Genomic DNA, 24,755 nt, shown 5'->3' on the forward strand with positions numbered 1-24,755 from the left:
CCAGTTCCTGCTTGGGTCTCGCCTCACCCTCTATACCACTCCCAGAGCATAGTTAAAAATCATCAGTCCGATCATTTTATGCCTCTTCAATTCTTCAATAGGTACCTTTAAGATGTGAAAATTCTAGCACTGCGTACGAAGCTATTCCTGATCCAGTGGCTGCCAAAAATTTGGACTCATCCATTACTATTGCTCTCCAATTTACTAAGATACTTGCAGTTATCTAAAAGGATGTGCTTCTCCCACCCCACCTTGGCAAATACCTGCTCATCTTTGGGACTTTATTCAGGCAACTGAAGTCTTCAACTTCCCAAGGCAGATTTAAACACTCCCATTTCAGTCTTCTCAGAGCACCCTATACAATCTTCAAGTATAATATTTATTATATATTGCTTTGCACTTTTTTCCATTATATTTGTCTCTTGTATGACACTGTGAACTTGTCTCTGTTACTAATGCTTCATAATAAGTAATCATGCAATCTCGGTGGACTACAACAATAAATACTAATGTCTCACACTTCTTCAGTATATATCTGAGCTGGGCTCAGCTAAGCAGTTCTCGTCTCTGCTGGAATCATTTATGCACCTGTGGCTCAGCTGAGTCTCTGTCTAGGCTGGGCTGGGTTTGGGCAGCTTAGCTGGGGTTTATTCTGCTCCATTCATCTCTCATCCTTGAAGGCAGCGATGTTTGTCTCATTCCTCGTAGTGTTGAATTGTTGAATCAAAGAGCCCCATGAGATAGCTAGTTAACACTGTATATATTAAACAGAAAATTCTAAGTTAAATTGTGTCCCCCACATTTTCCAAACTCTTCCCTCATCCATGCCTACGAAAGCAGAATACCCTCTCACTCATCTTCATAGATACTATTTTTTCACTATTTCATATAAGACTTCCATGTTTCTTGCAACCTCCCAGCAGAACATTCAAATACCAGGTGGTATTTTTATCCACAGGGCAACAATGACTTGTTTGCCTTGTGTGAAGCTATTTGAAAAAAAGACAGTTGGGTGGTTTAAAATATGCCTCCAAATTAGTCAACACTACCTTCAAAAGGTGAGGCCAAATTCTCTTCCCCTCGAGTATGAGCTTAGTAACTCACTTCTACGGACTAGAATAAGGCAGAGGTGACAATGTGTAATCTCTGAGACTAGGTTATCAAAGGCCTTGTGGCTTCCTCCTTTCTTTCTCTTGGATCAGTTACATTGGAAGAAGCCAGCTGTTATGTAAAGCAAGTACTCAAGCAACCCTCTAAGGAGGTCTGTGTGGCAAGGAACTGAGGCCTTCAGCCAATTTGCTTCTAGGAAGCAGATCCTCCAGCCCCTTCTGAAGATGGCAGCCCCAACCAACATATTGACTGCAGTTTCATCAGAGACCCTGAGCCAAAACCACCCAGCTACGCTGCTCTTGCATCCTGATTCTCAGAAACTTTGTGAGATGACAAATGTTTGTTGTTTGGGGTTGCTAAGTTTGGGGATAATTTGTACGTGGCAATAGATAACTATTTCAGCCACTTTGTGAACAAGCTATTAAACCCTCCCCTAAAGCCCAACTTTCATAATTACAACATTACAGTGGCTTCTGAACAGCACAAAGGGTAGAAAATAGACTGTCACCACCACCTCCTTGTTAGAATCCCTCTACCTAGTGTCTAAAAAAACAACAAAACAATTACCTACCTTCATTTGAGGCTAATAAAAAACGTCAGATTTTAGAAGGGAATGTCAAAATTGACTGCAAATTTTGACCAGGATTTCTGTGTTGAGCAGCTAATTTGTAGAGGAAGAACTGAAAAGACTCCAGATCATCCCTTTGACTGAAGCCCAATCTTTAATTTTCAAATTCTATGTTCAGCGGCTACCTCGTCAGAGAAACCAGATTATTATAACACTAACCTGACATCTAGTTTATTGAAATGTCACTTGGTCTGTGCTCTGCACCTTGGCCCTAAGAAATAAAACACTTAAGGCCAAATCCTGGTGTAGCCCGAGGGTGATAATGAGGGAAATCATGCGGCTCCTAAAAATAATGACAAAAGGGAGCAGCATCAGAGGTGGTGAGTCACTGTTGTTTGGGAGGCAGGAGAAGGAGAGCAGAGAGAGGAGGAGATTATAAAAAAAGCTGAGCAGAAAATAAACATGGGAGCTGCAGACATGAAACTGAAGGGAGCACCCCAGGCCCCTGGCCCCAAAAAGTTCTAGAGCAGGCGGAGCTGGAGGGCTGGACAATCAGGGAGAAAGCTGCTCACTCCTGGTTCAGCCTGGGGAGCTGCCACCTACCCATGTATGGTGATTTTTCGGGTCCCCAGATCTCTCCTTTAACCACTGGACAGTAGCATCTACGTCCCCATCATGGCAGAAAACAAATACAGAAAAGACACTTTTACCTGGCATGATGCCAAGCCTGGGAGCTAGGAAAATGAATAGGGCCCTGGGGATTTAAAATTTAACAAGGAGATTGACCTAGGAAGAGTCATATACAAAAGAATGGAGCAAAAGCAATGACAGAGGATCGCACAGGAATTATGGGAGACAGAGGAGGGCTGTCTATTCAGACCCAAGCCTGGAGGTGGTGAGAGGAGAAATCTGGGAGGCTAACTGGAGGAGGCAGTATATGAGCTACAGAGAATTATGCTGATGAAATATGTGTTGTGGGAGAGAGTGGGGGTCCCGAGTAATTCCAGGAAGAGGTAAATCACAACCGTATTAGTTTCCTATGGCTGCTGTAACAAATTCCCACAAAGCAGCTGGCTTAAAATAAAAGACATTTAGTCTCTCACTGTTCTAGGTGCCAGAAATCTGAAATTAAGCTGCTGATAGAGTCACATTCCCTGAAGAAGCTAGGGTCTAGGGGATAATCCATTCTTACCTCTTCCCACTCAGGCAGCTGCCAGCAGTCCCTGACTTGTGGCCGTACCATTCCAATCTCTGTCTCCCTCTTCCCCTCACCTCTTCTGTGTGTCAACTTTCCCACTGCCTCTGTCTTTTTGTGTTGTTGTTTTCTTTTGTTTTGAGACAGAGTCTCACTCTGTTTCCCAGGCTGGAGTGCAGTAGCGTGATCCCTCCCGGCTCACTGCAACAACCACCTCCCGGGTTCAAGTGATTCTCATGCCTCAGCCTCTCAAGTAGCTGGGATTACAGGTGTGCACTACCACGTTCAGCTCATTTTTGTATTTTTGGTAGAGACTGGGTTTTGCCATGTTGACCAGGCTGGTCTTGAACTCCTGACCTCAATTGATCTGCCCACCTTAGCCTCCCAAAATGCTGGGATTAGTGTGGTGAGCCACTGTGTCCGGCACTGCGTCTATTTTATAAGCACATTAGGATTGCATTTAGGGCCCAGATAATCCAAGAACATCTCTCCATCTCAAGATCATTTACAATACATCTTAAAGGACCCCTTTTTCTTGTGAAGTCACATTAACAATTTCCATGGATTGAGACCTGGTATCTTGTGGTGGCCATTATTCAGCACGCTAGAACAAGCTAAGACACAGCCATGCAGATGCCCTGGTGAGCGTACATTTTGACATTTCTCAAGCTTAAGTAGAGGTGAGAGATGAGGTGGGCAGATTACCAGAACATAAAGAATCTTACAAACCAGAATGGGGAATTTGGACTTTACCTGGAGGGCAATAGAGCATCCTTAAAGATTTTAAGTGAGAGTAAAGGGGCCAGCCTCTCTTGACTGGAGATTCCCCTGGCTGGAGTGTGGGGTAGAGCAGGAGAGGGCGAACCCAGAGGCAGGACATTCGATCTTACATGGGAGTTGTCTTTAGAAGACCACGAATAAAATACAGGTGTATGGCCCTGGAGGGAGAGAGGGTCAAGGACCTCCTTGGAGTCACCAGGTCAGATTTTGTCAGCAAGTGACATCACTGTGGGTTCTGGAACAGAGAGATTAAGGCCCTGAACGCACCTTACAAGTGTACAAATAGTGCCTAGAATATGTGTGTGATACGTGCTTGCCAAATAAAAGAGAGGCAAGAAAAGCGCGTTTTACAGAGACTGTGAGAATCAGGGGGGAAATTGCGGAAAGTCAGGAAGGGTTCCCTGGCCTACAAGGTCCTAATGAAGGCACCTGTGCCAATGGGAGCCACTTCACCCTGGAGATGATGTCACCCCCCCACCCTGAACAACCCACATTGGTGACTGATAGCAGGCCACTGAAAGCTGCCCCCTTGACTCATGGTGGCACAGCTCTGCTGCTGTTCTTGTTCCAGAGCTCCCCGTGGGGTCAGGCTGAGGCTACAACTGAATCCATATCCTCATTCGTCTCCTGCCTCTGCCCTGTCTTGCTTTCCTCACCCCATTTCAGATTTCTTCTGAGAGCGCTCCCTAAATAAATCACTTGCACAAGAACCTCCCATCTCAGGCTCTGCTCTAGGAAACCGGACCTAAGACAGCCTCCATTTCTGGTAATGTGGCCCTTGGGACAGTCTCAGCTAAGAGACAGACAGCAAGCAGAGGCTCAAACCAATTGTCAACAAGTTCCAGGAAAACACTTAATTCCACACATGCTAAAGTGAGGGGAGAAGGTTTTATCAACAAAATTGATATTCAAGAAGTAGATTCCAAAAATCAGATGGTCTGCACTAAGTAGAGTGTTTATTTCCCCAGAACTGGTTTCTAATTAAAGACTATTCCTTTGGCACTTATATCACTCTTCTTTGTATTGAAAACTTATGCTTTTGTCACACATTTTGTTTTCACTGATTAAATTCTCAAGTCTTTATGGATGAGGCTTCAAGTTGGGTTTCTTTATTTCCCCGTAATGCTTATCACAATAGCTGGGATTCAGAAAGGATTCGATACAGGCTCAAGCTCACACCCTCTTGATTTTACAGACTTTACAGAGCATTTCCCATACTCAAAGCATGGACCATGGACCGGTAGCGTCAGCATCCATCAACTTGGTAGAAATGCAGAATTTCAGCCTCCACACCAGATCTACTAAGTGAGAATCTCTGAGGTGGAGCCCAGCAGTCTGAGTTGTAACAAGATCTCTGGGTAATTTTATGAGTGGTAAAGTTTGAAAACCACTGACATATATGATCCCTTTCAACGTGTTGGGAGATGAATTGATTGGAGAAAGGATAGCCAAAAAAATAGGACAGTGGCCAGGTGCGGTGGCTCACATGTATAATCCCAGCACTTTGGGAGACCAAGGCGGGCAGATCATGAGGTCAGGAGATTGAGACCATCCTGGCTAACACGGTGAAACCCTGTCTCTACTAAAAATACAAAAAATTAGCTGGAAGTGGTGGGACGTGCCTGTAGTCCCAGCTACTCCGGAGGCTGAGGCAGGATAATCGCTGGAACCTGGGAGGCAGAGGTTGCAGTGAGCCGAGATCGTGCCACTGCACTACTGCCTGGGTGACAGAGTAAGACTCTGTCTCAAAAAAAAAAAAAAAAAAAAAAAGGACACCAACAGGAATGGAATCTACCCTCAACAAACATGTCTCCTACCATGCACATGACATGGGTGTTTCAGGTTAGGCTTCAGGTGCCCCGCCCCATTACTAGGACTCAGACCTCAAGTTCAACATTGATTGGATTGGACAAACTGTTTATCTCCTTCAACTTCTGTTTTCTCATCACTGAATGAAAACAACCTTAATACTTACTGATTCACAGTGGCTAAATAAATTATGATATAGCCATACAAAGGAATACTATGCAACCTTAAAAATAAGGTAGGCTTATATCCACTGTTACAAAAAGATGCTCAATTTCTATTTTTATATAATGCAAGATTCTGAGGGGTAAATTGTGTGTGTGTTGGGTGAAAAGTAAAGGACTCAAAAAATTGTTTAAGTTCTCATTACATATATATGTATATTATACATTATACACAAATACTGCAAATACATCACATATATGTGTGTTCCCCATATACATTACATATGAGAGTGAAGTTAAAGGAATCATGCCAGGCATGGTGGCTCACGCCTATAATCCCAGACTTTGGGAGGCTGAGGTGAGAGAAGCACTTGAGCCCTGGAGTTCAAGACCAGCCTGGGCAACATAGTGAGACCTCATCTCTACAAAAAAAAAATCAAAAAATTAGCCAGGCATGGTGGTGTGCACCTGTAGTTCTAGCTACTCAGGAGACTGAGGTGGGAGGATCACTTGAGCCTAGGAGGTTGAGGTTGCAGTGAGCTGTGATTGCACCACTGCACTCCAGTTTAAGTGACAGGGTCAAAAAAAAAAAAAATGAAAAAGGAATCACTAACATATTCACACGAACACTTATTGCATGTATGTTATTTGTGTGAATGCATGTACAGATATAAGGGTTCTCCACTTTTAACCTCATATATGATACATTCGCAGAGCACTGACAATGTGCTGAGCTCTGGGCAAGGTGCTGGAAATATCAGTGAAAGTAAGAAAATCACAATCTTGTTTAAGAGGAACTTACATTCTAACTAGGAAGGCAGCCAACAAAGAAGCAAATAAATAATAGGAGAATTACAGATTGTCATTAGTGTTATGAAAGAAATCATCTAGATGGTGTGATTGCAACTTGGGGGGTTCATTAGGTAGAGGACAGAGACGCTTTCCAGGAGGAGGTAACATTTAAGCAAATATTGAAGCGGGAAAATCAGTCCGTGATCAGCAGTGCTGGGGAAAGGGCACTCCAAGTGGAGGGAGCATCATGGGCAAAGGCTCAGAGATGGGAGGGAAGTTATCTTGCTGAGGGAAAAAGGCAGGTCAGTGGAATAGGAGCTAGGAAGAGGCTGGGGCAGTGTAGTGAGTTCGGCTAAGGAAGCACACCATGTGAGCCTTGAGAACTGCTAAGTATTGGCTTTTTTTTTTTTTTTTTTTTTTAACAGAGTCTTGCTCCGTTGCCCAGGCTAGAGTGCAGTGGTGTGATCTCGGCTCACTGAAACCTCCACCTCCCTGGGTTCAAGCAATTCTCCTGACTCAGCCTCCCGAGTAGTTGGCATTGGGGGCCCGCCACCACGCCCAGCTAATTTTTGCATTTTTAGTAGAGATGGGGTTTTACCATTTTGGCCAGTCTGGTCTTGAACTTTTGACCTCAAGTGATCTGCCCACCTCAGCCTCCCACAATGCCGTGATTACAAGAGTGAGCCACTGAGCCCGGCCTAAGTATTGGCTTTTATTCTAAGAGGAAGGAGAACCCAGCAAAGGGTTTATCCAGCAGACTGACACCAACTGATTTATGTTTCTAAAAGATTCCCAGGTTGCTGAGTGGGCAAAGTCTTGCAGGAAAGTGTGAAGGAAAAAGGACGTTACAGAAACCCAGGTGAAATATGGCACAGCTGTCAGGGTGGCAGCCATGGAGTTAGAGCGAAGTGGGCAAGCTTGGGAATTACATGGGAGATAAAGCCAGAGTTGTTCTTTTTTTTTTTTTTTTTTTTTTTTTTTTTTTGAGACAGTCTTGCTCTGTCCCCCAAGCTGGAGTGCAGTGGCATGATCTTGGCTCACTGCAACCTCCACCTCCCAGGTTCAAGCAATTCTTATGCCTCATCTTCTTGAGCAGCTGGAATTACAGGCATGCACCATGACTCCTGGCTAATTTGTGTAATTTTAGTAGAGACGGGGTTTCACCATGTTGCCCAGGTTGGTCTTGAACTCCTGGCCTCAAGTGATCTGCCTGCCTCAGCCTCCCAAAGTGCTGGGATTACAGGAGTGAGCCACGGTGCCCGGCCCTAAAACCAGAATTTGACAATGAAATGGAAGGTAAAGTATTGGTCTCGGAGTCCTTTGGCTGTGAGTTGCTCTTAGACTGTTCCTACCTGGGACAAATGGAACAACTCAGCCCTGCCCCAATCCCTCTCATTCTCCAGCAGGATGGCCTAGGCACTTGCTCATGGCCACAGCAGAGGAGCAAACCCCACTGCAAAAGAGCAAGCTTTTTCTCAAACCTTTGCTTGGGTCATAGCTGCCGACATCCCATTGGCCAAGGCAAATCACACAGATGATATCAGAAACAAAAGGCAAGGAAATAGGCTCCACCTCTTGATGAGTGGAGCTGCAGAGGCTCCTGACTAAGCGCAAGGACACAGGAAGGGCTCAGGAGTGAGGAGACAGTGCTTTTCAAAGAACTAGAAGCTCTCTACTAATAGCCAGGGGCAGGAGACCACAGAGGGTAGCACAGATGTGGAATGTTGAAAATGATAAGTATCTGTCACTATCAGTGACATCAGTCAGTTTAGGATTTGTCAATAAAGTGATAAGTGCTAGGCCATGAAATGCCCCAGGGCCCTAGGATAAGACAAAATTAGGAATTCTCTGCTCTTTGGACAGTTTGTGTTATCACAACAAAACAAACTGCAGGTGAGCAGAGAGTGACCGAGGAGTGCTTTCATTGTCCCTTTAGCTGCCCTCAAATGCAATGATAAGTGCTTCCCATTAATTAGTTACTTGGTGCCTCCCCTGGTTGGGATTTTTCTGGGCCCCAAGCTGGTATGCTGCCCCCAAGAAGACCATAAGAATTTCTCTAGAGAAACAAAATTCCTGCTACTGTCTCCACACAAACCATTCCTACAGTCAGGTGGGGGAGGGGGGTGATGTGGTCCTGCTGGTGGTGCTGGTGATGATGTGTTTCCACTCTGTTTGGTTTTATGGGTCTGTTTGTTTCTCATCAGCTGTAGGGCCCTTGATGACATCAGTCATCATTTTTAACTTTATTTGGGACATGAAGGGATAAGCCTCTCCCTAATTTCTAGAAACATAAATAGCAAGGAAACAGAATATTAAACAAACAAGGGCTTTTAACAGAAGGTCTGCAGATGTTGCATGGTTCTCTCTATCACTGCAGATCTGTGGCCTGTCTCCCGGATGGGGCAAAAAGCCTTGGGGCACCTTACTCAAGAGCAGCAAACAAAAGTCAAGGTCTGGCAACCCCATCTGCTTCCCTCAAGAAGGAAATACTACAAAATAGTAATGTCACGGCCCCTGATAATGCAGTTTCCCACGGGTCTCTGACTTAACCAACATGTCCTTTTACACATAAACTTGGAATTGTGATGGAGGCGGGGTAGACGGCTGGACACACTGCCGATGTTGGCACGTGGTACAAATGAAAAGGTACCATCTGTGCTACTGCTGAAAGATGATGATGCATAGATGTGACTTTTTAAATGTTCCATCTGGATATAATTAAATTGCCTCCTTAAAATAAAAAAATCCATATTTGATATGTATCCTTTATTGTAATGATCTCCGTATATCCTTCATTATTTTTATAGGATTCACTTCATGAAAAGTATGACATGAAATATTAAAACCTAAAAACAAAGGTCTCTGGGGAGATGATTGTGGTCTTACTGTTTCTCTGGCTGACTTGTTCTTGATTTTCTTATGACTTTAAAAACAATTACAACATGCAGAATTCCATAGTATCCTCCTGAAAAAAATACCCTGACTGGAAAACTGGATAGAGAGATAGAAAGAGAAAGTCTGTTATCTATGCATGGGAGGAAGACAGGACGTGAATTTGCCAGAATATCCGGTTGCCTACATTTCTAAACCAAGAAAAGCTGCAATTAATTTTCTTCCCTAAAAACCATGTTGGTTCCAAAGAACATTCTGAGAATAATAATAAGGGTAATTATAATCAGAACTTGAATTCAGAGTGACTTGCTTCTGAAGCATTAAAAGCATAAGAGGGAACAAAATACATGGAGGGGACTCTTAACAGGCCTCTCTCCAGGTACAATTATAGATTTCAAATCTGTTGTTACCTTACCATGGCAACCTTCATACTTAATTTCACAAATATTGAACTTTTGTCATCCTATTTCTTTGGGGGAGTCCTTCAACTACTGCTTTCACTGAATTCATGTCATTGCCTTCAATACTTAACATTTCTCCAAGTACACACTGTGAGCTCACATCCCCAGACCAAACACAACAGCAAAGACTAGGAAGAATTCGGCTGTGTCCTCAGCAAAAGCACTTAGATGTGTTCTTTTTGGCTGATGAGAACCAACAACCGAACGTAACTCCAAAGGCTGTCAAGTTTAAAAGCAAAATTTTGGTCTTCAATATTAGTAAATAGTCATTAAGTATCTACTGTGTGTTGAAAGCTACAGGAAATACAAAGGTTAAAATAAGCCATATTGTTCCATCTCACGACATTTACAATATAGAAGGAGAATTAGATCCAAATCACTATAAATCAGTTCCCAGTGTGTGATATCCCCAAACCAGCAGCATCACCTGGGATCCTATGAGAAATGCAGATTCTCAGGCTCCACCCCATAGACCTTCTAAATCAGGGTCTCTGGGAGTGGGGCACAGCAATCTGTGTTTTCAAAATTCATCCAGGTGATTCTGGTACTCTCCAAATTTTGAGAATCCCTGCTGTGAAGCAATATAACACAAATGTCATAAGACAGACACAAAATGCTTGAAGTAAAGGGAAAACAACATCCATTTTGGAAAGAGGCTGTCCTGGAATGACAATATTTCCATGCAGCTTTGTGAGTTCGCTAAGAAATGGAAATGTAGGAAGTGGATGGAGTAAGAGAACATTCTGGATGAGTGAAACATGAGCCAAGCAACAGAGTTAAAAAAGTAGAAGGCAAATGGAAGGGTCTAGACTGACTAGCATGTAAGGAGACAGAGATCAAGGTCAGAAGATAGGTTGGGGTCTCAAGAGCCAGGCTGAAGAGGGAGTTATCTAGCTCAGTGGACAATCATATGTTATTCAGGTCTTCAATTTGAGGAGTAACAAGATTAGAGCAGGGCTCTTGGAATATTCATCTCAAGGTTTCCATAGAATAATCTGGAAAAGCGGAAGATACACAACGGTGGGGGCACAACTGAGTGGACAGTTGCAATAGTTTGGGTAGGTAATAATGAAAGTCCCTACTATGGAGTTTGCAGGGGAAATACAAAAATGAGGAAAGTAATTGGAGATGCCTTGAAGGACTACATTAGTAGGGTTTAGTAAATGATTCAATATTAAAAGGGAAAGAATTGGAAAATCAACACCTTCATTAGCAACAAGAGATTAGCCATGTCATAAACCGAAGAAGGAGATCAGGAAAAATTGGTTTTTGAGGAGATTTGTTTAGGACACAGTTGATGGTCTGTGGTATGGTGTATACCACAGCTAGAATATAGGCATAGAGTTTATAGTAATAATATCTGTAAAATTTGGCAACATAGGCTATGCCCGGTTCTGAGCTAGATACATGACCTGTATGTATCTTGTAAACCTTATACTGACTTTATGAGCAAGGCATTATTATACTCTTTTTTTTTTCTTTAAGAGACAGGGTCTTGCTCTGACTCCCAGGATGGAGTGCAGTGGCACAATCATAGCTCACTATAACCTCAAACTCCTGGGCTCAAGCAATCCACCCACCTCAGCCTCCTGAGTAGCTAGGACTATGGGCCTGTGCTACCATGCCCAGCTGTTCTTTTTATTTTTTGTAGAGATGAGGTCTCACTATGTTGCCCACGCTGGTCTCTAATTGCTGGCCTCAAGTGATCTTTGCAAGTCAGCCTCCCAAAATGCTACGATTACAGGCATGAGCCAAAATACCCAGGCTGGTACCTATTTGTATTAGTTAAATTCGATTCTGTTGCATAAAATAAGAAGTTCAAAGGAAGAATGGCTTAAACACACAGGGCTTATTCTACTACATAAAAGAAATCAGGAGGTTGGCAAGTTTTTTCTAATACCCTGCTTCAGCATCCTCCATTGGTGAATTTCATCCTCAAGGGTACTTCATGATTCAAGATTGCTGCTAAAGTGCCAGCCATCAAGGAGATGATAGCTGTGAATATGGGAATGGGGGCTTGTTGAGAAAAGGAATATAAAAGAATAAGAGGTTGAAATAAAGAACCTTGGAGAATGAGCACAAGGAAGGGTCTGGAAAATGCACCGAAAAGAGACAAAGAGGAAACTTCCGGTAGCATGTCCACAAAAGGCAAGGAAACACAAAGCTTCGGAATGGAAAAAAAGGTTGGTAAGTGGTGTCTAATGGTAAAGTCCACGGCAACTGAAAAATACATGTTGGATGGAAGAATGTGAGGTCTTTAGTGACCTTTAAAGGAAGAGCATCATTCACATTTTCTATGGCAGTGGATCTCAGAGTTAAGGAAATGTTAGGTGGTGAAGTAGTGAAGCATTGATTCCTCTTCCATGAAGTTTTGTGACAGAGGGAAAGAAAGAAATGGTGGTAAGGCTTAAGTTTAGCAATATTGAGGTAATGTTTTCATAGATTAGAAAACCTGAGTACAATTTCCCTTTATGATGTCAAGTCTCTCCTGAGACTAGATTTAAATCACTTGAGTGTATGGGCTGGGACAGCCAAGTGCTTCTTCCATATGAGCAGTTCCAATCCAGTATCTCCCAGGGAAAGTGAACCAAGTGTTGGCTGATATTATATCATAATAAAGGGCTGACATTACACTTTTTGAAGGCTGTCTGGTAAGCTTAATTAATTCATTTTTGTTTTTCCCTCCCAAAGCTGGATGGAAACTCATCCAACTCTGGCGTGGGTTCTTGAAGAAAAATTATATTGCAAAAGTGAGGATGTTTCATGGCCTTCTGCACTCCCCCAAGGGCAGCAAAGGCTCTCTGGGTGCTTTGCAAAGCTTCAGAGTCTGAAATGTCAGGGCCGTGGATCCATTTCAGAAAAAATAAATATCAGATTACAATACATTGTTTTTGCAGCTGACTGAGGCTTTGGTGTAGTGGATATTTCATTCTGCAGTTGCAAATTGAGAGAGAAGTTGCTGGCAGGGCAAAGTATGGTGTTTGCATCATTTCTTTATGAAGCCATTTTCTCCCCTCAAGCAGTGCATTCCCAGAAGACTTTTTTTTCCCCCTCCACAAATGCCTGGTGTTTTTGCAGTGCTCAGCATGCATGACTTGCTTTGAAAGCTGTTAAAAATAAAGACAGATAGTTGGACTAGTTCTCTTGGTACCTTTCATTCTTTTCTCCATAAATTTTTGCCCCCTCCCTCCCACCCTCTGCCTTAGGTCCCTCCCTGGAAACCCTTGTACTATGAAATTATGATAGAATGGCAGATACTGAAACCATACATGCCTTGCATTTCTAATTTTCTAACCTGAAACTAGTGAGCCATAACACCCTGGAAGCTTAAAGCTGCCGGAGGCAAATCCAACTCTTCTGACTTTAAAATAGCAACACATCTTTTACCATTTTAGCTATTTTGAGGTAGATTTTCATACACACGCATGCTGATTGAAATTAAATGCATTTTATTTTTATCTTTTTTTTTTTCCTTCTGGGGAGATAGCAGACTTGGGGGCACTTGTTTTCTACCTCTTAGAGAATAAATTTGAATACCTAAAGTAGGTATTAAGCTACCTAACAGTAAGTTTTCTACATATATCGATGAAAACCAGTCCAGAAATAGACCCACGCAAATATAGTCAGCTTATCTTTGACAAAGATTCAAAGACAATTCAGTGGAGAAAGGATCTTCAACAAATGGTCCTAGGACCTAGATAAGCACATTACACCTTTCACAAAAATTAACTCAAAATGGATCCCAGACCTAAATGTAAAGTGTAAAACTATAAAAATTCTACAAGAAAACCTAGGAGAAAATCTATATGATGTGGATTAGGAGATGAGTTTTTAGATATAATGCCAAAAGCACAATCTGTGAGAGAAAAAAAAGTTATGTCAGATTTTGTTAAAATTAAAAACTTATCTGCAAAAGACACTGTTAATAAAATGAAAGAATGGAAGAAAATAATTGCAAACATTTATCTAACAAAGGATTTATATCCAAAATATAACAAATTCCTAAATTCCTAAAACTCAATAATAAGAAAAAAATGGAAAACTGTAAAGATTGGAGAAGCCATTTGGATTGTGAGAGGTTCTTGCTCTCAGAAGATTCTTCAAGCAATCACTATATCAACCAACACAGATGTTTTTCTTTCTTCATATAATGAAGATCAGGAATCAAAACCTATTTGAAAAGCTGAAGATACACCACTAATCCCCACTGGAATAGCAGGTTTTGCAGCAATTGTTGCATATGAATTAACAAATTAAAGATCAGGGGAAATATGAAAACCTTCCTTCACCTGATCCACATGTGTATGGCAACCCAAGGCTTTGTTGTGCGAGCAATGACTCTTGGTATGGGCTATTCCCTATATTGGGAATTCTGGGCAAAACCTAAGCCTTACAAGAAGAAGAGATGCTGTCTTGGTCTTGTTGGAGGAGCTCGCATTAGTTACACATTTCATTATTGAGGTTACATGTTTATGTTGAAAATAAATTGAATGTATTCAACAATAACATGGTATTTTGAACATTGGCTGCCTTTCTTGCAGGCTTGATTTGCTTGGTGACGAAAGTACCCATGACTGCTTCACTAACTAGGTCACTCAGGAGAGTCAAGTTAACACAAAAGAAACATGTCACCTAAATGGACTTGATGATGCTAAAATGTCCACCTTTTAAAAATGTTAAGATGAAATCAGTTCTAAAGAAGACAGTAGGCCAACCTTGAAGTACTCCCTGTTTTCTGCAGATTTTTGCATGCTTTAATGTTATGTAGGAGTCCTATTTATCCTGCTTAACTCTTTTCTGCCTGTCTTGTGGACTGGTTGGCTCTTTTGGAACTCTTTTAAAAAAGTGCATGGAGTATAACTTCTAAAGCCACCCACAACTGAAATTGTATGTGTGTGTGTTTAAACCAAACCTAGGCTGGGCAAAGTGGCTCACACCTGTAATCTCAGCACTTTGGGAGGCTGAGGTAGGCAGATCACTTGAGGCCAGGAGTTTGAGACCAGCCTGGCCAACATGGCGAGACCCCGTCTCTACTAAAATTACAAAAATTAGCCAGATGTGATGCTGCACACCTATAATCCCAGCTACTCGGGATGTTAAGGCATGAAAATCGCTTGAACCCATGAGGAGGAGGTTGCAGTGAGCTGAGATCACACCACTGCAGTCCAGCCTGGGTGACAGAGTGAGACTTTGTCTCAAATAAATAAATAATAAACGAAATCTAGAAAGCTTACAACAGAGCTACATGGTAGTGGTATTTATTTCAGAATCACAATTCTTGTGTTGTTTGTTTGTTTCTTTGTTTGTTTTTGATACTGAGTTTTGCTCGTTGCTTAGGCTGGAGTGCAATGGCATGATCTCGGCTAAATGCAACCTCCACCTCCCGGGTTCAAGTGATTCTCCTGCCTCAACCTCCCAAGTAGCTAGGATTACTGGCATGTGCCACCATGCCCGACTAATTTTGTATTTTTAGTAGGGGCAGGGTTTCACTATGTTGGTCAGGCTGGTCTTGAACTCCTGAACTCAGGTGATCCACCTAGCTCAGCCTCCCAAAGTGCTGGGATTACAGGCATGAGCCACCATGCCTGGCCTCAAAATCACAATTCTAAACATAAGAATAGCTTAATTATGGATTCCAGTTTAGCTCTTAAATATTGCAGAATTATATTTCTGCTGCTATTGTATTAGAATAATTTTTAAATGTCATCTTGAAAGAGAAATATGTATTTTAAGCACTAATGCAAAGATAAATGAAGAATACTTTAAATGTGTGCATTATGTTTATTTTCTCCATAAGAATCATAAACATTAAACAAATTACCTATAATGGTAATTTAGACATACACAGGGAGGAAAGGGCCATCTCCAAGCCAAGGAGAGAGGCCTCAGAAGAAACCAACCTGCCAACAACTTCATCTTATGCTTCCAAGCCTCCAGAATTGTGAGAAAATTAATTTCTGTTGTAAACCACAGAGTCAATGGTACTCTGTCATGGCAACCACAGCAAACTAATACAGCCCTTTGCCTACCTGAATTTTGGAAGTATTGGGAGGAACCCAGCTGACATTTAGATGAAGTATAGAAATACTTCTTTACACAAGTTTAATAAAATTGATATCATTTATGGTATACTTATTCAAAATTACAGTGTAGTAGCTATTTATATTCCAAGACATTAATCTTTAGGTTAAAAATAAAGTGTGGTGTGGAGGAAAATACCAAATTACAAGTTTTTGTGATCACCTTCTCCATTTCTTCCTGAGGGTAAAAGAAACAGTATTTACTTGGTTTGTTTATCAGGGTATTGTTGTGGAAGGAGAGAAGATTTGAAAAATTGAGGAGGTGCAATTAATCTTCATGAGAACAAAAAGAGAAAAGATAGGAGAGGTAGAGAGAAGAACTAATACAACTGGAAACTTTGGAGAGTACGTGAGAGAGAAAAGATTTAGGAAGAGCTATTAGGAGTGGACCATTTCAGGGGATGGTATATAAGAAGGGCTATTAGGAAGGCATACCATGTAGAATCCATTGTGGTGTGTCCTCATCCTTCCATGAAAAATTGTCACAAGATTTCCACATTATTCTCCAAGGCTTTAGATTTATATTGCTTTTTCTGACATTCCAAAATGTTGAAAAGGTTGTAAAATGAAAACGGGGCGCTTAAGACAGCTCAGTGCATTTAGTATTTTTCTCTTAAAATTTTCCACAATGTGAAACACAAAGTAAAATGCTATAAGGACAATGATTAAGCAAAGAATATTTTAAAGTTTACTTTTTCTTCCATTTGATTTCTCTAGCTTTCAAGTGTCTGCTACTTAGTCCATCTGTTGTTCTATTATGTTGTTTTTGGCAAACAGATGCAGGAGAAGAACACTATTGCCTTTTCTGTTTTATATAACCCTAGAGATACAAACATAATTTTAGTTGAGTTTTCTTTTGTAGAGAAAAATTGCAAAGGACTAAAATACACCAAAAAAATTACTGTATATTTTAAATGAAAATATAGGCATTGTCTAATATACCCTTCCAGGTTACCTGATTCTATGGAGTCTCTATACCTTTTATTTTATTTGAGTTCTTTACAATTCTGCAACTGAAAAATGCAAATGATTCAGAATTATGCAATCATCACTAATTTCAGAACATTTTCATCACTCCAAAAGAAACCTCATCTCCATTAACAGTCACCCTCCTTTCCACCTTCCTCTCAGCCGTTCTCAACCACTGATCTACTTTCTGCCTCTGTGGATTTGCCTATTCTGGACACAACTCATATAAATGGAATTATGCAACATATGGCCATTTGTGTCTGGCTCTTCTGAGGCAGCATAATGTTTTCCGGGCTCACCCCTACTATAGCATGAATGAACACTCATCCGTTTTTATGGCTTAGGGCTGAGTGGTGTTCCATTGTGTGGACATACCACCTTTTGTTTGTCCATTTATCAGTTGATGGACATTTGTGTTTCTTCCACATTTCAGCTATTACAAATAATGCTGCTATGAAAAAAAAAAGAAAAAGAAATGCAAATGATGCTACACTGATTTTTCTAAGGCACCCATGGCTTCTTTATCACATTCAGATAATTTTTACTTGTTTTCAGATCGTGGCTAGCTTATATAAGAGTCTTGGTTTGGTTTTTGAAGTCAAAAGAAACACTTTTTCCTTTCCCTACCTGTTCATAAAATTGAAAGACCATAGCATTGGGATGGAATTGAACCTCCACAAATATATAAAGGAATCTGGTGGAAGTTCAGTTGATTGTCCCCTACCCAAACAAGTCATTTTGGTACCAATTATGGAAATTCAAATTCATTTCAACATTTATGATAGCCTACATATATGTCTTCTCTTCAAATTGTTCTTTGAACTGGTTGTAACATCTTACTGGTTTCCTCATTAATGAGTTAAATAAAATCTTTGACATGTGTCCATTTTCTATTTGTAGAAGAGTCATGAGTCTATCTTTTCTAAAAACTTTATCCTTAGTACTCTCATAAACTGACTGTCTTTAAGCTTTTAGGAGCCCAGCTGAATATTAGTCATACCTGAGTTTCAACTGGACACAAAAAGTGAATTACTGTTTTGGAGTAAGGAATAGCAGGGGGTGGCAGTGGAACAGCAGGGCTGAACTGACCTCTCTATACCTCAGACAAGAGTCTCAACTGTGTACATCTCCAACTAACCCAGGGAACCTAGTTATAATCTGCATGACATTTTTATCTCTGACATTCAGTTTGACTTTCAAGTATCACACAGTAGAAAAAAGAAACTCATGAATCCAAAATGAAACTGAATAATATTTTTCCACTTGGCACTATACCATCTAGTCTAATGTGAAAAAAAAAATCCATTTCAGTTTGCTACTGCCTGCTGATTAGCATGAGCTCAGCTGTCCTTCAAAAGTTCAGCCTCTCCTAAAAGCAGACACAGTCACTGCTGTGAGCAAAAGGGGAAGAGAAGAATCTCAATTCTCAAATTTTCCTGAGGGTTATTTTTTGGGAAAAAATACATTTAATGCATGGATTTCGCTTACTCTGAAAAGTTCCCTCATTTCTATTTTAAAGGTAACATCAAAGAAGTGCTGACAACTTCCAGTGAGCAAAACACCTGCCATCTTGAGATAGATGTTGCCAGAAAACAGAAAATGATGCAAGAGGTTCGCTGTATCAGAATCAGAAACACAGGCCACATGCTTTCTGCCACTGCCAAACTTGAAGCCACATCCTGGCATTTCAGTTAAATGCTCTTTCCAAGGCACCTGTGGCTTCTTTATCACATTCAGATAGTTTTTACTTGTTTTCAGCTCTTGGTTGGATTATTTAAGAGTCTCCAGTTGGATTTGAAAGTCAATAGAAATACTTTTTCCTTTCCCTACCTGTTCATAAAATTGAAGGACAAGAGCACTGGGATCAAATCTAGGCAAATATCTTAACAGACAATACCCAAAATGTAATTTTCAAAATATTTAGAATTATGTAATTCTCAATTAAACTTACAATGAATAGAAATCAAAGTTTTATTAAACTTAATAATGAGTTAATGGGTTTTTTTGAACCAACAAAGTTGGTTCAAACTTGTAGGATACAAAGACTGTCAATTATATAATCAATGAAAGAAAAAAAATCACAAAGTTAGATGCAAAACTTATTGTCCTACCAGCAACACAACTATATCCTTTGAGGTTATCTTTCCTACCCAAGGAAATTTGTGTGTATCACCACCAGGCAAAAATAATCCCCACCGTTTCTGAACAAAAATTATTGCATAATATTGACCAAAAATTATTTATACCTTATCAGTTTCCGTAAAGTGATACTATAGAGTTGTAAATTGTCTGAGCCCTAATCAACAGTAAATGGTAAATCAAACTTACATACTGTGTCACCCCGGGGCAGGAGTCATCCAACTGCAGCCTTGCTTAGACTCTGGACCAAAACTAGCTCACCACCTGTTTTATAAATAAAGTTTTATTGGAACCCAGTTCCACACATTTGTTTATATGCTATAAATGGTTGCTTTTGCTGCAGAGTTGAATAGTTGTGACAGAGACTGGATGACCCACACAGTCTAAAATACTATCTGACCTCTTTACAGAAAACAAAATAAAACAAAAATCTTGATGTGTTAGGACATCCTTGTTTTGCTACCAATACCTGAGACTGGGTAATTTACAAGAAAACAGGTTTAATTGGCTCACAGTTTTGCAGACTATACAAGTATACTGACAGCCTCTACTTGGTTTCCGGGGAGGCCCTGGGGAGTGAAAGTCACTCACGGTGGAAGGCAAAGTGGTAGCAGGCACATCATACAGCAAGAGCAGGAGCAAGGGGTAGACAGGAGGTGCCACATACTTTGAAACAATCAGATCTCAAAAGAATTCACTCACTACTGTGAGTAGAGCACCAAGCCATGAGGAATCTTCCCCCATGACCTGAACACCTTCCCCCAGGCCTCACTTCCAACACTGGGGATTACACATCAACATAAGATTTGGAGGGGGCATCCAAACTACATCATGTGCCAACTTTTGATCTGGGAAAAGGACATTGTCTAACAATGGAAACAAAGTTTCCATTTTTCTTTTTAACCTTACATATAAGCTTTGGGTAATAGTTTTTCTTAACAACAATATTAGTTAAAAAAAAAAAAGCATGAGATTAAAATCAGAAAAATGTCTTCAGGGAAAGGCACATCTGAAGGAATTTAAATCCCATGAATATGTGACTGAAAATTTGTGCATTGCAGCCACATGTTTCAATGAAATTAGCTTAACAGCACTGGAGATCCTCAGACTCTCCTTCAGTATCAATTGAAAGAGAAACACTAAATTCTTCATTTGTAGGTTAACGTTTAGAAATGGTATTGGAGCAAGAGTTTTAAATACCAGTGTAGACTAATCTTGTCCATGTTACTTCTTCAGAGGTTATGTATTTCCTGTAGTCACTAGATATGACCAATGTGAATTATAGACATTTGGGGGATTTCGTAGACTCCTTAGCCCCCATCTGCAAAGAAGGGGTAGGCAAAATGTCATATTAAGCCCAATCCACAGGAGTAAATTTATTATTATTATTATTGCATTGAGATGGGGTCTTGCTGTGTTGCCCACACTGGCCTCAGACACCTGTGATCAAGGCTGTCCTCCTGGCTCAACCTTCTAAGGAACTGGGACTATAATGATGGCAGCGGTGGCCTATGTGGAGCTGCTGCTGCAAAGATGCCTGCTGCAGCGAGGGAGGTGCAACCAGGGCTGCACGCTCCGCAGAGCCAGCAGGAGTTGGGAACAGGCAGGAGCCCCATCCGCTTCCAAGTTGGTGGGGTGGGAACCCCACACTCCTGGACATAGCTGCAGCTGCCCAACTATGGCTGCAGACCTGGGCATCCCTGCTCTGGAGGCGGGGCAGACCTGGGAAGCCCCCCTGCCCCTGCAGGCTTGAAAGTGCCTGCTCCTATTGCCTGACCTCCATCTCTTGGCTCCCAGCATCTGCTTCGATTTCAGAGCAGTTGTGGCTGAGACTGGTCACTGTCTCAACTTGGTCAGGTTGTGGGTGTTCTTGGGGTGTCACTGACATTCCAGCCCTCTGCTGCTTCAGTCCCCTCTGGACTTTGAGTACCAATGAGCACAGGAGGGAGTGAGGGGGAACTGAGGGCAGCTTGGCATGGGCCTGCAGGCACCCCTCTGCATGAACAGCCTGGGTGCTGTGGGTGCCATAGATGGTAGGTTGATGGTGGCAGGAGGCAGAGAGCCTCCTGGGTGGAAAGGGGCAGGACCCCAGTGAAGCCCTGCCTTCAAGCCAGGGATGGCCTCAAGACTAGGGGCGGGGCTGCCAGTTCCTCAGATCAGAGTGAGAACTTACTGTGCTTTTTCCAGGCCTGCCCCTCACCTCCCATGGACCAATCAGCATGCACATCCTCCCTTCTGAAGCCCATAAAAACCCTAGACTCAGCCAGATGTAGGTAGATGTCCAGGCGACCTAGATGCAGATAGGAGCTACCCACTCTGTGTCTCCTCTCTGCTGAGAGCTGCACATTTCTCAGGACTACCTGCCTGCAGAAAGGAGCGACCCACTTAGGGTCTCCTGAGCACTGTACTGTTGCTCTCAGTAAAGCAGCCCTTGCTCACCCTCCAGTTGTCCTCATACCTCATTATTCCTGGATGTGGGACAAGAACTTGAGACCCACTGAATGGTGGGGCTGGAAGAGCTGAAACATGCCCCCACTGCTCACCACATCATGGCAAGGAGAAAGAGAGGAGAGAAGAGCTGCTGCCCTTCTGGAAGCCCAGACTAAGAGCTCCCAGAACCAGGGCTATGACACCCTATTTAGGGCTGTGCCATTCCTGGTGTCTCTAAGCTTCTGGGCACCAACATGTTCCCCAGTGCCTGCAGTGGAAGCCACTTGTGGTACACCTAGTCCAGCGCAGCAGGCAGCCAGCACCCATGCCAATGCCTGGAGCTGCCTGCCCCACCACAGCCAGTGTGCTTGGCTGTGCACAGTGGCTGGACCCCGGGCTCACTCATTCATGCACCCCTTCACTGCTCCATGCCTGGCTTGCCCTTGGCAGGTGTGGGATCCAGGCTTGTAGCAAAAGCTGAGTGCAGGCTGCCAGGCCAAGTGGGTGGAACGAGTCCAGTGGGACCAAGCAAAAATCAGGCAAAGGTGCCATTGGCCACAGATGTTTCCAGTTGGTGAAGTGACACTCCAAGGATCCCGAGACATAAACACATACCACTGCACCTGGAAGAAAGAAGCAAATTCTGACAAGGTTTTATCTAGGTTATACACAGGGCTGAGATTCAGCAAGTATTCACATCTTGTTAAAATATGTAATATTTAAGTACCATTTGGTAACTAGCCATGCTCTGAGCCACTCATATAATCCTCAGGTTATCCCAGTAATCCCAGCCTCTCCCTCTAGAACGACCAGGATCAGTCACCTACTAAAGGGTTAATTCTGGCATAGAGCAGAAAGTCAGTATCTAGTCAAGGGTTCACATGGTGATTGGTTGGTGCCCACAGCGTGTTGTATACTAGATATTTTTACATTTGTACCCCTGGCTTTACAGTCCCCACATTGCCAAATTGTTCACAGTTCCTTTCCAGTTAAGTTCCTCCTGGCACCCACCAGTCACATCACAAAATCAATGCAAATCTCTTTAAAAACAGCAGCAGCAAAATATAAGGAAAGCCAGGAAGAACAAGCATAGAATGGGAACCAATCTTAATTCTACATCTAATGCTACTCAAATGAAGAAAGATTATGCAAACTATTCTAACAAAAAGTGTGAGTTTTTTTTTTTAATTCCTAAATATTGAAGAATTGTACAGCCTAACACAGAGGAAAGAACGGAGACTTTTACACACCAACTGGCAGAGGGGGCTCCCTATAAAGAAAACTCATAGGAAAAGCCCTTAAATGAAAGAACAAAGAAAATAGAAAAACAGCACAAGAAAGCTTTGGAAAAAAACTTCTGATTTTAGACTTCTGCTTAACCTAACTTGGGTGCCCAGAATAACTTGTCCATTCTGACTTTAGCTCTCCCCAGTTGTTGAATGCTGTATTTGCACACACTGAATTTCAGATGCTATTGGTGCCCCACGTTGTATCCCCTGACTCCTCTTCAATGCACATCAGTCAAACTTTCAACAGCCAGCCCTTGCATTTCCTTCCCTAAGGGCCTTCATTGTCCCCTGGAGCCCCCTCTGCCATTTGGTGTATAAATGTCTCAGTTTCTTTGACCTTCAGGTAGAATATTCTACACTAGCTTTCAGAGTATTCCCAGCAGAACTGAGCTCCAGCCGTCCCTAACAGTAGCTGGCTTGACAAGGTACCTATCACTGGCTCCTTTCCCTTTCTGTGTCTCATATAACCCTCAATTCCAGTTTCCTTTATCTTCTAAATAAGCCCAAAATTTTCAGCTCCTAAATTACATCCAAATCTTTGTGTCAGAATCTGTTCTCTGGCAGAATCCAAAATAAAACACAGTAAGTGGTCAAGAAACAGTCATTCACTAATTCAAGACTTGCAAGTATCTCTACTTTTTGGAACTTATTGAGGTTTTCTTTATACCCTATTTTGTATGTGTTGGTGGGCACTTGGAAAGAATGCATGTGCTCTAATGAACATGTATGTATATATACACACACACACGTTTCCATCTTATGATTTTTTGTTGCCATGTTATTTGATTGCTCTGTTGCCCAAGCTGGAGTGCAGTGGCGTGATCTTGGCTCACTACCACCTCCGTCTCCCGGGTTCAAGCTATTCTCCCTGCCTCAGCCACCAGAGTAACTGGGATTACAGGCGCCCGCCACCACGCCCAGCCAATTTTTGTATTTTTAGTAGAGACGGAGTTTTGCCATTTGGCCAGGCTAGTCTCAAACTCCAGACCTCAGGTGATCCACCCACCTCGGCCTCCCAAAAAACTGATATATTTTTATATGCTTTACATATTTCAAAATTATGAAGTACCTACAGCTTTTACGACTGAATTACGTCTTTTCAGATATTATGACCATGATTCCTGGGTTTTCAAAATTTTGCTGTTCCTAATACAGTTTTGCTCATCCTTCAATTTTTGACCATCCTAAATCACTTTTCTAACATGTGTCCCTCATATATGGCATAGGGTTTACAATCGCTTAAATTCCAACCTAATTTAAACTTATTCTCCTTTAACATGTAAGTTAAATTCATTTATATTTATTGAGCTGACATATGTTTGGTCTCTGTTCTGTCATATTGTTTCACATTTTCTGTTGTTATGTATTAAAGTCTTTAACATTTTAAAGAATTTTATATATCAAAGTCTTTAATATTTTAAAGATTTCATACAGTCTGTTTTCTTTGATTTGAGGAGGTCTGTAGTTCTGGTTTGAGGAGGTCTGTAGTTCTGTTATGATGGTTATTTTTATTAATGCATATTGTCAGCACATAATAGTTCCCTGTTATAAGAAATAAAAAATAGTATTTTCTCCTTCTTCCCCATTCCCTTTCTCTCCTCCCCACCACCCAATTTAAATCAATAACATTATCTTTCTTACTGTTACCTTTGTACTATTAAAAATGCAAGTGTGCCTATCACTTCATTAGTCAGCTTTTAATGATGTCATTTAAATCAGCAGACTGTTTTAACTCCTACCTTCTTCATTCCAATTTGTAGTACTGTAAAATTTCTCTGTTGTCCAGAGTCACTTCAAGATGACTCTATCACCTTTAGCCAATGTATTCTTACAGTGCTTTCTGAAATCTGTTTTTTCTGGGTTCTTTCACTAATCTTCTGCCTTTATCCTTCCCTTTCTCTTTTACTTTTTTCAGCTGCTCTTCCTCTCTGTTGCTTTTATATTTTACAGTCTGTGAATCATATTTGTCTACTACTTTTTACTAAAGATGGAATCTATGCAGTGTGTGTTTTCATTCTCCTTGAAGATTTTGTATAGTTTTCAGGAGGAGAAAAAGAAAGAGACTTACTTACACAAAGTC

At 41.6% G+C, this 24,755-nt stretch overlaps 1 long non-coding RNA gene and 1 pseudogene across 1 annotated transcript in view; one reads left to right on the forward strand and one right to left on the reverse strand.

Annotated features, from left to right (window-relative positions):
* Positions 1 to 478: 478 nt before the first annotated feature.
* LOC105481522 (uncharacterized) overlaps positions 479 to 24,755 on the reverse strand; it is a 30,867-nt gene continuing 6,590 nt past the window's right edge. The window contains exons 2-5 of the long non-coding RNA XR_987008.2: positions 19,146 to 19,220; positions 16,284 to 16,668; positions 1,898 to 2,021; positions 479 to 754 (exon numbers count right to left, since the gene is read on the reverse strand). This is a non-coding gene — a long non-coding RNA (uncharacterized lncRNA). The remainder of the gene's footprint in view (positions 755 to 1,897; positions 2,022 to 16,283; positions 16,669 to 19,145; positions 19,221 to 24,755) is intronic.
* On the forward strand, positions 11,904 to 14,228 carry LOC105481644 (HIG1 domain family member 1A, mitochondrial pseudogene; annotated as a pseudogene).

The sequence above is a fragment of the Macaca nemestrina genome, chromosome 15, assembly GCF_043159975.1.
Source record: "Macaca nemestrina isolate mMacNem1 chromosome 15, mMacNem.hap1, whole genome shotgun sequence".
Lineage (NCBI taxonomy): Eukaryota > Metazoa > Chordata > Mammalia > Primates > Cercopithecidae > Macaca > Macaca nemestrina.